At 39.3% G+C, this 15,299-nt stretch overlaps 1 long non-coding RNA gene across 2 annotated transcripts in view; it reads left to right on the forward strand.

Annotated features, from left to right (window-relative positions):
- The window catches only part of LOC108448660, a 53,944-nt gene that overhangs the window by 23,134 nt on the left and 15,511 nt on the right, over positions 1 to 15,299 (forward strand). The window contains exons 3-4 of one of the 2 annotated variants that reach the window (XR_001864621.1): positions 1,840 to 1,900; positions 10,538 to 10,592. This is a non-coding gene — a long non-coding RNA (uncharacterized LOC108448660). Of the gene's footprint in view, positions 1 to 1,839; positions 1,901 to 10,537; positions 10,593 to 15,299 lie in introns of those variants that run through there. The other variant, XR_001864622.1, reaches the window with a different exon arrangement.

Below are 15,299 nucleotides of genomic sequence, written 5' to 3' on the forward strand. Positions count from 1 at the left end.
TTATGTGGTATTAAAGGATAAATAAACCTTTGTCAGCAACAGCTGGTGGTAAATAACCTACAACTATCTGTGGATTACTGAGACAGCAGAAGTTGTCTTCAGGTCTTTCAGATCTTCTATAAATATTAAGGTTGAACTACACTGAGAGAGGAATGGAAAACTTCTAATCATGAAGAATGCAGCATTTATTATTTTGGCAACTATTTCATAATACATAAAATGCATATAAAGTACTTATACGTATATAATTATGCCTATAAAATGTATAATACTTCATATGGGATAATTTGTATTATAATATTGTTTAATAATAATAAACACTATAAAGCAGGATGGGGAAAAACCTTACACATGTTTCAAAAGCAGAGAGATTTGGATGACTTGGACTTGAATATTTGTGCATATGTTGTTTGGGAAGCAGGGGCTGTGATTGCCCTCAAATTATATAGAATTCTGATGAATGCAAAAAATCTAATTATGAATGATTAATATTCAAGCAGGAGATTACTCATGTTTCCCAGATAAACCATTACTGACTTTTCTGTGGCAGAGGGTTAGGACCTAGAGGAAGGAATTCTGGGTTTAATAACATCTTAAAAATTACCATCATTTGCAAGTCATTACATACCTGCAGACAGTAATAAACAATACTGGAAAAGATGTTTGCATTCAAGCACCTTAAGAACATTGCTCTTCCATTCAAGCCAAAAGTTTAATTTAAAGACTCTAGAAATCTAGTAAAATTTCACAGTTCTCTTTCATGTTCCTATTTGGGAAATTGAGTTCCAAATTCTCAATCTTAATGCAGGTGTACAAGAAAAACAGTCTCTTACTTTTTGAGCAGATGGGAGCCTAAGACTAACCTCAATTTCTATTAAACTTATCAACTTCTCACACTTGATAGAAATTTGCAGTATCACAAAATCAGTATCTGATTAAAACCACAGTTCAACTGAATAATGATAAATGAATTTGGCTGACATGTTTTGTGCAATGGCAATATGGCAGAGGTCTGGCTCAAGGGGCCAATTTTAAGTGTACAAACTGTCCAGGAGGAATCACTGTGGTGGAATATGGGCTATCACTATAAGTGATGGTGAAGAAGAAATATACTATGCTCAAGTCCTGGTGTCAAAAGTCAGTGGCATTAATGAGATTTACTCATACACAAATCAAATTTCCAGAAAAGGGAAAGACTATTGCACAGATCAGCCAGTGCAAGACATGGCTCCTCAGTTGGCACTAACTATTCTGAAGCATTAAACCAGGTAGGCGTTTGACTTCTTGTGAGCCCCAGAACAAAGCACCTCTTGGAAGGCACTCTCTGAGCACAGGCCTCTGGCCACCGCAATGCTCGTGATCCACAGGTGAGCTCAGGGTTCTCTTGTACTCAGAGGAGTCTCGTTGAACTCTGACTTAGCAAAGTCAAGAGGTGGAAGTCAGCCTCTTCATTTTGAAAAATTGGCCCCATGGGTTTTTATTCATATTTTAAGATCTACACAACTCTTTGAAGAAAGAAGAGGTGAGAAGGGCAGAAAACCTTCTTTTTTCTAAAGGGTTCTTGTACTTATATCCAAGACTACAATAGAAAAGATGAGAGATAGGATGCATCTGACTGATAAAGCTCTTCCTTTCCTTTAGATGTCTTCCAAGTCATGTAAAAACGAGACCCACCAATTTTTAAATCTTGGGGACACCTTTTGAACTTGTGGTTTTCAGATCATGAACTCTTAAACAAGAAGTGTTGCAACTAAGCTGAACATTATATTTTGGTGATGTCTCTCTATCCTTCTTTTACCACAGCTGATAATGTGAATATAGTTCTATTCTCTTCTGCAGCGGTCCAAGTGGCTGTGACCACCCTGACCCCCGAAGACACAACAGAAACCAACCTCCAGTGGTAAGGCACCAATGTTTAACAATATGTTCTGGTTAGGGTGAGAACCCATCATCCCCCCAGTTTAGTGATTTGTGTATTTCAAGATGATTGGTTAATGTTTTCCCCTCCCTGTTTTATGTATGAAGTTGTAAATATTCATTTCCCTCAGTTAACTATGTATTAGTTCTAGAAAGTTCTGTATTCCTCGACATCCCATTGGTTACTTCCCTTGTTTCCCCCCTATGTGTTGTTCCCATTGGTTCCTTTGGCTTCAACCCCGCCTCCTTCCCTTTGTCCCATTGGCTGTATCCCTTATCCCTGCCTTTCCATCCTTCAGTATAAAATCCCTGGACCCACAGATATTTTTGGGTTTGTCCCCAGTCCCTTCACATCAATAAACCTTCAGTAGAACTTAGGAGGAGTCCCCTCTCTCCTTCTTTACCTCCACCTGCACACCTGACAGCTAGCCCGGGAGTAGCTCCCTTGGGTGAGGAGCTCACTCTCTCCTACTTTTTGTGTGTGTGAAGCTGCCTGAATCACAGGGTGCAGCCAGACATCTGGGCTTCTTTTGTTTTCCTGGCTAGCGTGCCCTCACTTATCCTGTTCTTGAAACTATCTTTCCAGGGGGTTTTTTGGTTTATTTTTTAGTTAACATGGAATATTTAAATGCCTTGTTTTCTCCAGTTACTTACCGTGTTTTATGGACCTGCTTATAAACGTTATACGATGAATAGCAAAAATGTGTGCAATTTTCTCTCAGGATCCTCCAATCAATGCTACAACAAGCCAATCACAGTGACTGCCTCTGATGTATCTAATGACTCTTCTTCCTGAGAGCAAGCAGAAAAGCCCCATTTCTGTGGTGGAGAAACCCCATCACACCCTCAGTGATCTGCAGACATACCCTCCGTTGCCCTCTAAACATATCCACTGTGAGAGTGGCTTTCTTAAAAGCATCCATTTCTCCATCTTTCACTGGGATAGAAAATATGTACATAAATCAGCTTGGAGTCAGTTTCCAATCATGCTTTTTGTCCTTCCTGTTTGTTCATTTTTATAAGAATGGACCTGTGTGCTGAAGGAATCTCACAGGGCTTGGTACAAGATCTGCTACCTAAAGTCTTTTTATTGAAATCTATAGCAATAGATTTTATAGGTGCCTATCGGGAAAAAGAAACTATTACTTCAGACTTTTTGGATGTGGCCTTTACCCTCATACATTTTTGCAGGGATTTATGTGTCTCAGATTTTAAAGAGTAATGAATAGACTTTGTTGTTCGTAATCAGACTTTCTTATTTTAAAAGACAGAAACTATAAATTCTACTTTACAAATGCAGAGGACATGATTTCTTTCTTTAGAGACAAAATATATGTGTATATTCAACGGGAGAAGAGAGAGAAGGGTCAGAAAAATATTAAAGTGACATGGTCTATGGATTTAGAGAATGAAATGAGATTCTGTTGAAACTTAACAAGTGAAAATGCCAAGTTGCACTTGACTTTCCAAAATGCTAAATTGCAATTTTAGAATCAAGTTTCTCAAGTTCCCAGTCTCCTTCACAAGCTTATTTCCCTTCATGGATTGTTGTCCCTGGATACATTATGTCTGAAGCAGTGTGCTGTGAAAATACCAATTACAAGGTGTTGTTGGACTTCTCTGTTGGAAATACAAAATTTTTAGGGGAAGATGCTTACTTTAAGATAGTTGAATGAACAATCAGACTTCCTTTACAAAAGTGAACTGCCCAGCCTGATACTGAAGGACTTCTTGAAAGGAAGACTCCTAGGACTGACATTTCATATGTCAGGCTGAATTTAGGCAAGAGGATTTATGCAGGCCGCAGCCAAGAGAACATCTTCCATATTCTACACTTTTATGATGACATTATCTTCATTATGCATCTAACTGCTGCTGTTGTTGCTGGTGTTGTTTGGAATGATTTAGAATTTTATTTCATAAAACAGGGTATGACCTGTCCAACAGCTTTTACCTTTATCCACATGTGGGAGGATCAATACACAGTCCAGCCAAACTCTCCAGGCAACAATGGCAGGTTGCAGTCGTAATGGTGGGAAATGGGATTGCTTCCCATAACTGCAGATTAGTACATTTTGCAGTAGATATGGGATTTTACATAGTAAAAGCCTCTGGACATTAAGAAGCCCAATGGGATAAAATTTGGAACCACATTGCAGACATCTTGTGCACTTCCCTGCTTTAATGGAATCACAATTTCACCTGTTCTGAACAAAGGTGGTTTTAACTTAGCTGCACAACAAGGCAGAGTTCTCATCTCTCTGGCATAACAAAGTGCCAATGAGATTTAAGTTCTTACTCCATTTTCCTTGTTAGAGATGTTCAATTTTATGTATGCTTCACTAATTAAATCTTTCTCAAACTACTTAACAGATTCATTCATGCCATTCGTACAACTGAACATTGTTTTGGTTTCTTTTAAGAAGTGCTGAAAGTAAGAACAATGCTCAGATAATCCTGCTGGTCTTCAAATTAGCATATTTAATATATATAATTGTATCACCCTCATGGTGAAATGGGTGCACAGAGATCGACTAAATCAGAAGAAGAAACCAAAACCCCTCAAACACTTCTTGTTTTGGTTTATATTTTAAATGAAAACGATTACAATTTTGAATAAGAAAATGTGGCTACAGTGTTTTCTAAATGAAATGTTGCATTTGAAGTAGTGGTTCATTATGCAGCAAAAAGTCCTAAGGCTGGGAAGAAATGTTAGTGGTGTATTTGAATTTGCATTTTAGCTTAAAGCCTGAATAAGAAATATTTTCTCTGCTTTTCTAAAAGAGGTAGAGTGAAGGTAATGATTTCCACTTGAATAAAAAGTATGTACAATATCTAAAGAACTAGTTTAATATTAAACTTCTGGTGCAATTAATTACTTAGGCCTGAATCCAGAGTTAAGACTTTGGTCCCTAAAAGCTGTGAATTGCATCAAACTCTTGAATGCCTGGCCCTCACAGTGAAACCCAGGATGCTCAAGAACTGCAGGTATCTCAAAGGTTTTCACTCTTTCTGCACATACCAGGACATGAAAGGTTAATAAGGTTTTCTGCCAGAGCTTCCAAGTCATTTCTGGCTTAGGTGACTTAATTACTGCAGATCCCATGTCATTTTTGGTCCTGAATTTTCATTGTTTAGCTCTTTCAGCTGCAGATAAAATTATTTTTTAATAGCACTTAATGAAGAGTTCCTGATTCAAACACAGAATTAAGAGAGTTGTAAGACTTCCACAGCTTTTTAATTAAGAGAAAAAAACTTACACTAGCTGTGGGCTACAGCTGTAATGTTGGTTTTTGGTTGTGCCCATGTTAGAACAGAACTGAGTCATGTTGGATCAGTCTGGAGATTCACAGCTGGGTTGCTTTGGGAGGGAGAAAGTGTACATTACTAGCAGGAGTAAGTCTGTAGGAGGCTGTTAACTATAGACAAAAATCTCTGTGAATAACAATTAATTAGCACCTTGGAAGCAGAAGGGGTACCTTAGGTAGCAGTGGCTAGAAAGTGAGGATTTGGTCATGGTTCTTGTCTGGAATTTTGAAGATTTCAGGTTAGTCCTTGCTCCTGTCCCTGCCTCCAAGATGCAAATTAAACCACTGTTTTCTCCACGCTTCATTTTCTCTTCTTTATAATAACTCTTTGTCCACTGCTTGCTTGTTCTGGCTTTTTTTTTCTGTCTCTCACAAACTATTTTTCCAGCAACCTATGGTTACCTGTTGCAATTAGTTAATTGGTTCTGCTACAATTAAGTAAATAATCTTTGGATACTGGTTTTACTTTCAAACACTGTCCTCACAAAAAGATTGCTACTTTGTACCAGAAAGAAATGCATGCTGGACAGAAATTGAGTGCTGAGTGTCATTAGACTTATTTTTGAAGGGAATTCTTTTTTTCATATTTTATAACATGATAATTGATTCATCTGTGTGGAACCACTTTTGGGTGTTACAAGGTCCACAGAGTCAGATGTAACACCAAACACTATTCTTTGTAATGGGCATAGTTCAGCACTGTATTACAAACAGATTTACAGGGTTTTTTTCGTGTTCATCATGACTGAGATATAAAAGATTAATAATTACAAGTGCTGAAAAAAAAGGATAGTTATGCAAATTTTAACCTTGTGTTCCTGGAGGGAAAAACCTTTCCTAACTAAGCACTTTAACAGAAGACAAACAAGGCATTTTCAAAAAGGTCCAGCTAACAGCCTCATCACATAATTCTGATACCTTCATTATTGCTAGTCAGTCCCTCCAGAAAGACAATCTCTTCTGTTTTACACAGTACTGAGTCTTTATAGTTGAAACTTTCCTTCCAATATGATTGTTAATAATAAGGGATCATTGGCATATATTTTAATAAAGTCAATAGACTGTATTCTAACTAAACAACTCCATGGACTCTGGCCTCCACTGCTGGATTTTTATTCTGATGGCTGTGGATAAAACCCTCACTGGAAGGACTGAGTCCAAAGCTGTCATTAATGTGTTATCACATGGGGTCAGGCTTAGCAATGAAAGCTAATGGAACTCTCCCTGAGAGCAGGAGCTCATTTTGTATTAACTTTCACAATATGGACAAAATCCATCTTTCAAAACATTCAGCAGACATCCAGTGTTCCTACCCAGACTTACTCCTTTCGGAATTTTTTTTTTGCCTGTGTGTGCTGCTTAGATGTGTTTTGCTTAAATGGAAATTTTACAACTGAGAGGACAGAGTAAGATGACTTAATTGCATTTCTGAAATGGCAGATTCTGTTCTACAGCAGCTCTATCATCTTTGCACAGGTTTTTTAAAAATGAACCATATTACAAATTCAAATTCAGTACTGTACCACAGTTTATTCTCCTCTTATTATTCCTCTATAAAATGAGTTATTCGTAACTATTTTTAGCAAATTTAATCCTTAGTAGGTTTATCAGTGAAGTTGACCCAAATCCATAGATGCTATTTCATGTGAAGACCTCATAATAATACCTCCAACTTCTTGCAATTAAAGTCTGCAGTACTTACCTAAATACTGACTTTAAAAAGGAAGAATCACCTGTGGTCTGTGATTCCACTTCAGAATTTCCTTTGGGGTGTTTTATTTAAATCTGCAGGAGAACAGCTCAGCATGCACAGGGTCACAGCAATGTTGACCTCCTGATTGAGGGCAGGAATAGTAGAGAAAGTTCTCTGTAAGTCTGGCAAAAACGGAGCTCTTCAGCAGAAAGATTAGTCTTTTGTCCTCACTCTTTTAGGTCTTTGGCTAGAAAGATTATGGTCTCTCTCCGGCTGGCTAAAAAAAAAGTGTGAGAGTAAGAACTTGAGGTACTGTGAAAATAATGGCCTTAGAAAGTAATTTTTGTACTGGTGGGCTGAGACAGACTAAACTCCAGCAGGATGAGCACAAGCCACCTCTGAGCTGGAAAGGAGTTACTCACACCGGTGTGCTCCTGGTCAAGAGAAGATTCTGGCTGTCTTTGCCTCCTGCTCTCTGTGATCCATGGCAGGGTGGGGACTTCCAGGGAACCAGCTCAACGAGGAAGCTCTTCATTTGGAGCTGGATTGCAGCCTGACAGGCCAGATCCTCGATGTCCCTGAACTCTGAGATTCGGGGCATTCCTCTGTGTTTTTGCAGTGATCTGCTAAAATCAGGCACTAACATCTCAGTCTGCAATCCTGCATCTTTCTCACAGTCCTGAAAATATGGTTGATTCATTTAAAATATTTGTACTAAATGCAGAGCAGAGGTCTCAGAAAATCAGGTGCACTCTGCATATTTCAGAACGTCATCAACCCAGGTTTTGGTCTCTTAACCACCTCTTTTGATTTAAGACTTCATTTTGCCATTGTTTTCCTAATCACCGTACTGTTTTTCAGCCTGTTTAACAAAAGCAACAGAAAGGCTAGAAGTTTTGATATTTGAAATTAATTTAAAATAGGACGAGTTTAGCTGTCCCTCCCTGCCAACGATACTTTCAGTTCTCCATTTCATCATTTTTAATAAAATATGTGCACATTACATCGAGTTATGAAAGGCATTATGAAGAATCCTTGTTATTATTCCTCTATAATACAAAAAAAACCCCTGAAAAAAAAGCCAGCCAAACTTGCAGGCAAGAAGAACTAGAATTGCAAGCTACTTAGACCATGCATTTTACACTGAGTATAGGCACATACAGCCTGAGGTGTTGGTTTCATTAATATCTCATTTTCCTATGCGTGCATTTGTCTTGACAGTGCAAATTAATGTTCTAGCAGTGGTGGGTTCTGATGTATGGCAGGAAAAATACAAGCAATCAATACAGCTTATAAATATTGAAATGCTACCATATAGAACAACAGGAAGCACTGGAATAATAAGACCAAGAAGAGAAAGAAGCTTATCAATATACGGTATAAATCCTAATAGTTATCCTGCCTGTGGTTCCTTCTGTCATGCAGTGAAATTGGTTCTGAATGGTTGAAGCATTGTGAGATGCAGAGCTCAGCACAGCCCAGACTCAGGGGAAGTTGTCTCAACACGGGCACTGTTCACTGCAGGTGCTATGAAATGGTGCTGTCACTGACACAGTGATGCCAGGATGCTCCTTTCCTCTCTCTGTATACTCTGCCAGCCAGGATCAGGTTTTCCTGATCAGAAAAGAAGTTTGTATTCACTCCTGGATCAACACATTGGCATTAGTTCATATCTTGTTCCTTTCTCCAGGTTTCTCTGCCTTTGTCTCTTCCTTTCTTCACCCCAGTCTGTTCCCAGATAAACTGTACAAAGTTCTTCCCTGTGAGGATGGTGAGGCCCTGGCACAGGTTGCCCAGAGAAGCTGTGGCTGTGCTATCACTGGATGGAGCTCCAAGCAACCTGGTCTGGTGAAAGGTGTCCCTGTCCACAGAATTATAGAATCATAGAATGTTAAAGGGTTGGAAGAGACCTTAAAGATCATTTAGTCCAAATTCCACTGCCGTGTTCAGGGACACCTTCCACCAGACCTGGTTTCTCAAGGCCTTATCCAACCTGGCCTTGAACACTGGCAGGGTTGGGGCATCCATGGCAGGGGGATTGGAATGAGATGATCTTTAAGGTCCCTTCCAACCCAAACCATTCTGAGATTCTGTGGTTCTGTGAAACAACCTGTCCTAACTACTTTTGTCCCCATTGCTACTTCCACACCCACCTCTGGTATTTCTGGGATGGTTACCTTGCTAAGCTGATCTTGCATGGTGTAACTAACATGGTTACTTAGATTTTCCTATAAGGCTTTATTCCTAGAAAGGTCCCAAACACTCCCCTCCCATTATCTATGGAGTTTGCCCATTTACTGACATAACTTCCTCTCTCACCTCCTTTTAAATGCTCTCACCCTGCACAACCCTTTCTGCAACTTCCTCAACATCTTGTATTACCCTGAGATAATTCTGTATGTCACATCCAGCAATTTCTTTGTCATGTCTAGTAGTTTTCCATGCCCATGTGCCATCCCTGACAATGTGAATAATTTAGGGGAAGCAAACCAGGTTATCCCTGATGAGACAAGAGATGTAGAGCAGCCTGGGAATGGGTCCAAGGGCTGGTGCTGGCACTTTTCTCCAGACACACACACATGATACATTCTGTGCCTCACAAACCTTGGAGCCATGTAACCTTCCACTCACTCTTCTTGCCCTTCCTGAGAAAAGCATCTCTCAAACCCAAAGTCCAGCCCAGGCAGACATTTACAAGCTTCTCAGAAAAGCAGTTCCCAATATATGAATAGGGAAACCTCTGCTCTGGGCTTAGACGGAGAAGCAAAACCTCATAATTCAAAGAGAAATGTCTGATGAGAAGGCCAGTGAAGAAACAGAAAAAAAGATGCAGTTACATAGTTTCCAGCATTTCTCCTACAGTACATGCAGTAAGAAGTATCTGCTTCCTGCCAGATGCTGATAACCTCCGGTTTAGCCAAAAGTTTCTATTGAAGAATTCCTCTTTTAAGTGATTTGCTGTCAGACTAACTTTATTCTTTGTAACATTATCACAATTTTTTTTTTTTTTTTTGGGGGGGGGGTTTGGGGTTTTTTTTGAGGAACAGTTGTGAACTTGGGAACTGCAAGCTTGACAACCTGTTTCTCTTTCCAGTGTTCTTTATCTCAAACATGAAAAATGAAAAAGTCTTCAGGCTTTTTGAAAAGCAGGAGGTAAATTTAATGACTGATCATTGACTCTGCAAGATGACTTCTGCATCACTGCTGAGAATTTCCAATCACACAACTGAAAAACTCGCAGCAAAGCTCTGAGCTGCAGCTTCTACAGAACAGATGGTCTGTTGCCAGGAGATGTTGAGGCTTCCTTCTTTGAGATGTAGGTCTGCTGTCACTCGAAAGCAAAGAGATGAGTTGGTGCAGAGCATTTTTCCCTGAGACAGCTTCCCCAAAGGTCTCCCAGAGCTCCCTGTCACTCTCTCTCACAGTGCTCAGCCTGTTGCTGGAGTGGGTGAACAAATGCAGCAGATGAGAATATTGCAGCCATAAACTAGAAACCACTATTTTGGTCTGCACATACTGTCATTTTTTCCAGGAATAATTTGTTTACATTTACATTTATAGGATATTGAAAAATATCAAATAATATATTTCCTAAAGTTACTCTATTCTTCTCCCTTAGAAATAAGCAGTAATTGCACTACCAGCCAGCTTCCAAGGGATGGATGCCAATAATGTAAGCAGCTGTATTTTTACATTTTGTTTAATAAAATTGCTTTTATGTAAAGGTCTGCTATTAAACATTTGATAGCTTTGCACGAAGAAACAAATCTCTGGTATGGAAAGGCAATTATAATTTGAAGAATTATTGCCATAAACTTTAATGTTTTTCAATTTTGATCTATTGTAAGGCAAGAATTTCTCTAGAGCAGTTGTATTCAATGTTCCATCGTAAAAAAGACTAATGGAATAAAAAATACTGGGCGATGGATGGAATTTTATGACAAAATGGCAAAACCCCCTCAAATTTTTCTCTTTGTAGTCATCTCTACCTTTAGTCTTATTAGTTGCCCTGAAAAATATCTCAAAAAGTGCCTCTAAGCCCAAATAATTGTGTACCTGGTTGCATAACTTGCTGATAGAAGCTGAATATCTAAACATTCTTTATGCCTTGGCCTTGCAGCTAATTCATTTTGCCACTGCTGTCCCTAGATTTATGTGTTTTTAGCTAAACTCTTTTGCTGGACACTGGAGGGAAGTATCACAGGAGGTGATTTACCCTTTTCCTCTGTTTTGGCATTGGACACTCAGGTAAAAGCAGTTCTGTTTCACTCCTAGGTGACTGAGATCAGGGGAAGTCCTATTCTGGAGAATTAATTTCATAGAGAATCACACCTTCAATGATCTTGACATCATTAGTGTTGCTCAAGTCTTACACAGGGCTGTGATAAGGCAGTGGCTCAGTTAAATCAGTGCGAGTGGGTTTAGATGGGTTTTGGGAAGAAATTCTGTGAGGGTGGTGAGGCCCTGGCACAGGGTGCCCAGACAGGCTGTGGATTCCAAGTCCCTGGAAGTGTTCTAGGCCAGGTTGGATGGGGCTTGGAGCACCCTGGGATAGTGGAAGGTGTCCTGTGGCAGTGGGGTTGGAACTGTGTGATCTCTATGGTCTGTCCCAACCCAAACCATTCCATGATTCTGTGATTTTATAAAAGAGGGAGTGAACATCCTGCAGCTGTGTTACAGAAGGCAGACAGTCCCTGGCTGTTTTGTTCTGCTTAAAAGCTACAAACCACTTGCCCTGGAGACACTGAGGGACAAAGAGCAGCTTGGTGCATGAAATTCCCCAGACTGTGCAAGGTGTTGAGGCACTGCTCCAAACCCAGCACTGTCCCAGGGATGCAGAATGACTCTGTGCTCATCTCCTGCACAGAGCCCAGCTGTACAGATTTAAAGCTCTGGTGGTAGGGGCTGACTTTGAGGTGTCACACCTCACCTATTTTTGACCTGCTGACAAAAAGAGCAGCTGGTGATTGCACCAAAGAAGCTGCTGGGCTAGAAATCACTATCTCAGACAGCCAAAGGGAGGATTGTTTGCAAAAATCTATTACCGTTACTTAGAAGTTAAAACTAAGTGATCAAAAGACCTCATGTTCCACATCCTTCCAGTGATGGATTGCAGTCCAAAACCTTCCAGTTATAAAGCTTCACTTAAACAGTGGGCTAAAAAGAGGGAAGAAGTGACGAATTTGAAGAGTTCTCCTGGCTCCAGTGATGATAAAATGTCTGATCTGCTGTAATTCATCAGAGCAGTTGAGCACATTCTTATGTTGAAGCTTGCAGGCTGGCACAGTGATTTCAATTGAAGATGCATTTTATTAAATACTCCGAGTTAAGTGCTTTGCTGGCTCCCTGCTTGACACAAATGCCTCTTGAAATGACTGTCAGGGTATTTCTGTAAAAGAAATCAGTGGCTAAAGTCATATAAACTGAAGTCTCCAGGATGCCAAAATAAGATTTAGTGTGACCATGAACATTCTTCTCTTGGGAATTCATCTTCAAGTCCAAAAAAAAAAGTATCTTCATTATAGTTACAAGATCTTATTTTGAAATCAGTATGACCTATCTGTTAAAATATAGGCAAATAAAACAAAAAATAGTAAAATTACATTGTTTAGGAGTTTTGTTAGTTCTGTTATTGTTGGTTTTTGTTTGTTTGCTGGATTTGTTGTCAGTTTTTTTTACGTTTGGACCATCACAATAACTCTTCAAATACAAGCCAAAGAGGAGAAATACTATTTTTCTCTTCAGCTGTGCCGAGTTTGAGTAGCTACCCATTTTAGTTACATATGGATGAGTAAATATTTTCAAAAGTTAATTTATCTGAAGAGGATAATTTATTCCAACTACTTGTTAAGAAGTAGAGAGAAAATTTATATTAAAAATTTGTATTAAATGTTAAAAGTGTCATGATGCTTTATGTTGGTGCTGTAAAAAATTGTTTTAAAAATTAAGTTCCATTTAAAATATAAAATAAATGGAAGGGTTAATACAATACAGAATTTGAAATTAAATATTTGATTTGGGAATGAAAAGCAATTTTGAGTTTATTTTAATTAACCTAGGGATGTTTGTTGTAAGCAAGCCCATTCCACTTCGTCTCAAATATGCAAAAAATTCCTTTCCTTGTGTCCTGTACTTGATTTTTACCTCAGGAAAGCCACGCTCTGAGCTCTGCAACTGAACACAATGCAGGAGAGCAGGTGCAAATAAGACAAGGAAATAGGCTAGTGATTTGTCTAATAATCCTAAAAGGAGATTAATTTTGGAGGTTAATATAGGTAAAGGAGCCTCTAGAAGATCTCATAACAGTGATTATGCTACCTAAGAGCCCAATGGTGAATGAATCTGAGGGGATGCAGTAGAGATTAATGGTTTTTCTGTTGAAAACATGGGGTTGGGTTTAACCGTCTTTTTCCCAGTTTGAAACATAAGCATTTTCAAGGGGATTGGTCACAATGCTTGTGAAGTTTGAAAAGAATGGGCAAACAAAACACCAGGGTAGTGATTATCCAATGTTTTCAGACCTATTTTCCAATACACTTTCCAGAGGGGAAGAGTGCACAGTGCAGGAGGAGTTGGATACTTGCAGGGCTGTTCTGTGTCCCCAAGCCTGGGAGTAGATGACTGAATTGTACAAAGCATTTCAGGTCACTCAGGAGCTCTGCTTCTGATTCCTCTTTTCCAGATTGTGGGCTGATGCTCATAACAGGTGCTAAAGTACTCAGCTGATGACTGACAATGCCTTGTTTCTCTAAATGAACAACCAAATTGACTTTCTTTGGGGAAGCAATGGAAGCTCTTACATTTTACTTTCAGACTTACCTGTTTTTTCCAGATGTAAAATCTTAAACTTGGCACCACAAGTACCCCATTTGGAACTCTCTTGAATTCAGTTAAGCTCAATGAATTTGAGGTATGTTCATGGGTCTGTTTCCCACATATGGCACACTTGTAGGTCAGACGAGGTTACCCAGTTGGAAGGAACTTCATGACTGACATCCCAACATTTTTATGTTTGATGAGTGTGGAAGGATTCATATGGAGGGATCTTGGCCAAGCCAGCTCAGGCAGTGAAATACAACAAGTGAAAAGGAAAGCAGTCTGATCCCTGATTTTCATGGAACTAACAACCCATCGCTGCAGTTCACCTGGGACTTTGTGTGTCAGCACTCCAGAAAACTCAGCATGATTTCATAAAGGAATGTCTGACTGCAGTCCAAGCAGTAATTGGAAGAGATTTGGCTGATGCCCACTCAAAAATGGAGTTTTGGTTCCAAATTATTTGTCTCTAAGCACAGTAATAAATTTTGAGTTTGAATACATACAGCTTTTTTTTTTTTTTTTTTCCTAAAGAAGTGACAGCTCTAACAAGGAAATAGCATGAGTATTTTTTGGCTGGCTTGAGTCTCATAATCATTTTCACAAAACATCTCTGCTGTTTTTAAATACTGAAGTTTGGCATTGTATAAGACCTATGATTCTGACCTAGGGACTGTGGTGGTACAGAATCCAGACTAGCTCACTTTTATAAAAAGCTGTGGTAACCTTTAAGAGGCTGTTTGCCATGACCCTGGGGTGGTGATCACCTGCACGCTTTGAGCTGGGGGTCCTCGGCAGGTGGATCCCTTTGCATCTAATTGTGCTCCACAGCCTCAAGTTTTAGTTTAATTCTTTTATTCTCCCTCTCTGCAGCTGACCTGCACACTTGCATTTTGGCTGCTAGCAGGATACAAGACTATGTTTCAAGATGCTGGATTGAGTTTAGATAATGATTTTTAGGCCCAGGCAGAATTTGGGGATACATATAACACAGAGCATCAGCTAAGAAGAGGAGCCTGTTCTGCATTGACCATTCAGCCTGCTCACAGTAGCCCTTAAATACTTTTTTTTTTAAATTAAAAATATTGCTGTTTATATGCAGCTTTTGGCAGCTTTAATCTGAAGTGCCAGACTCAGCCATAGCATTTTGTAGCGTTCAGTGGAATTGCGTAAAATCCAAATCAATGAAAACTGGCGTGGTGTGATACTTGTGGTGTTTAGTAAACAAAGCAGATGAGATTGACCTGACTGAAAGCTGTGATCAGCACAAACACGCTGAATGCAAAATGTGGTGTTGATTTGCAGCACAGCTGAGCTGTATGTGCATTTATCCAGCTACTTTTGCAAGATCTAATAACTAAGTACATGATCCAGTCTCAGGTGTAAAGCCCAGTACCGTGTTTGTAAAGTCTTCACATTTGTCCCCATGTTTAAAAAATGAAAATAAAAATGGAATACATTTATGCACTGAGATCCTCTCAGAAATTACTGCTTTGCTCGAAACTTACTGGATTCCCTGCCCTCCTCTTGCCACTTGCAAATTCCCTAAAAACAGGGTAACAGAA

This window comes from Corvus brachyrhynchos, unplaced genomic scaffold, assembly GCF_000691975.1.
Source record: "Corvus brachyrhynchos isolate BGI_N302 unplaced genomic scaffold, ASM69197v1 scaffold166, whole genome shotgun sequence".
NCBI lineage: Eukaryota > Metazoa > Chordata > Aves > Passeriformes > Corvidae > Corvus > Corvus brachyrhynchos.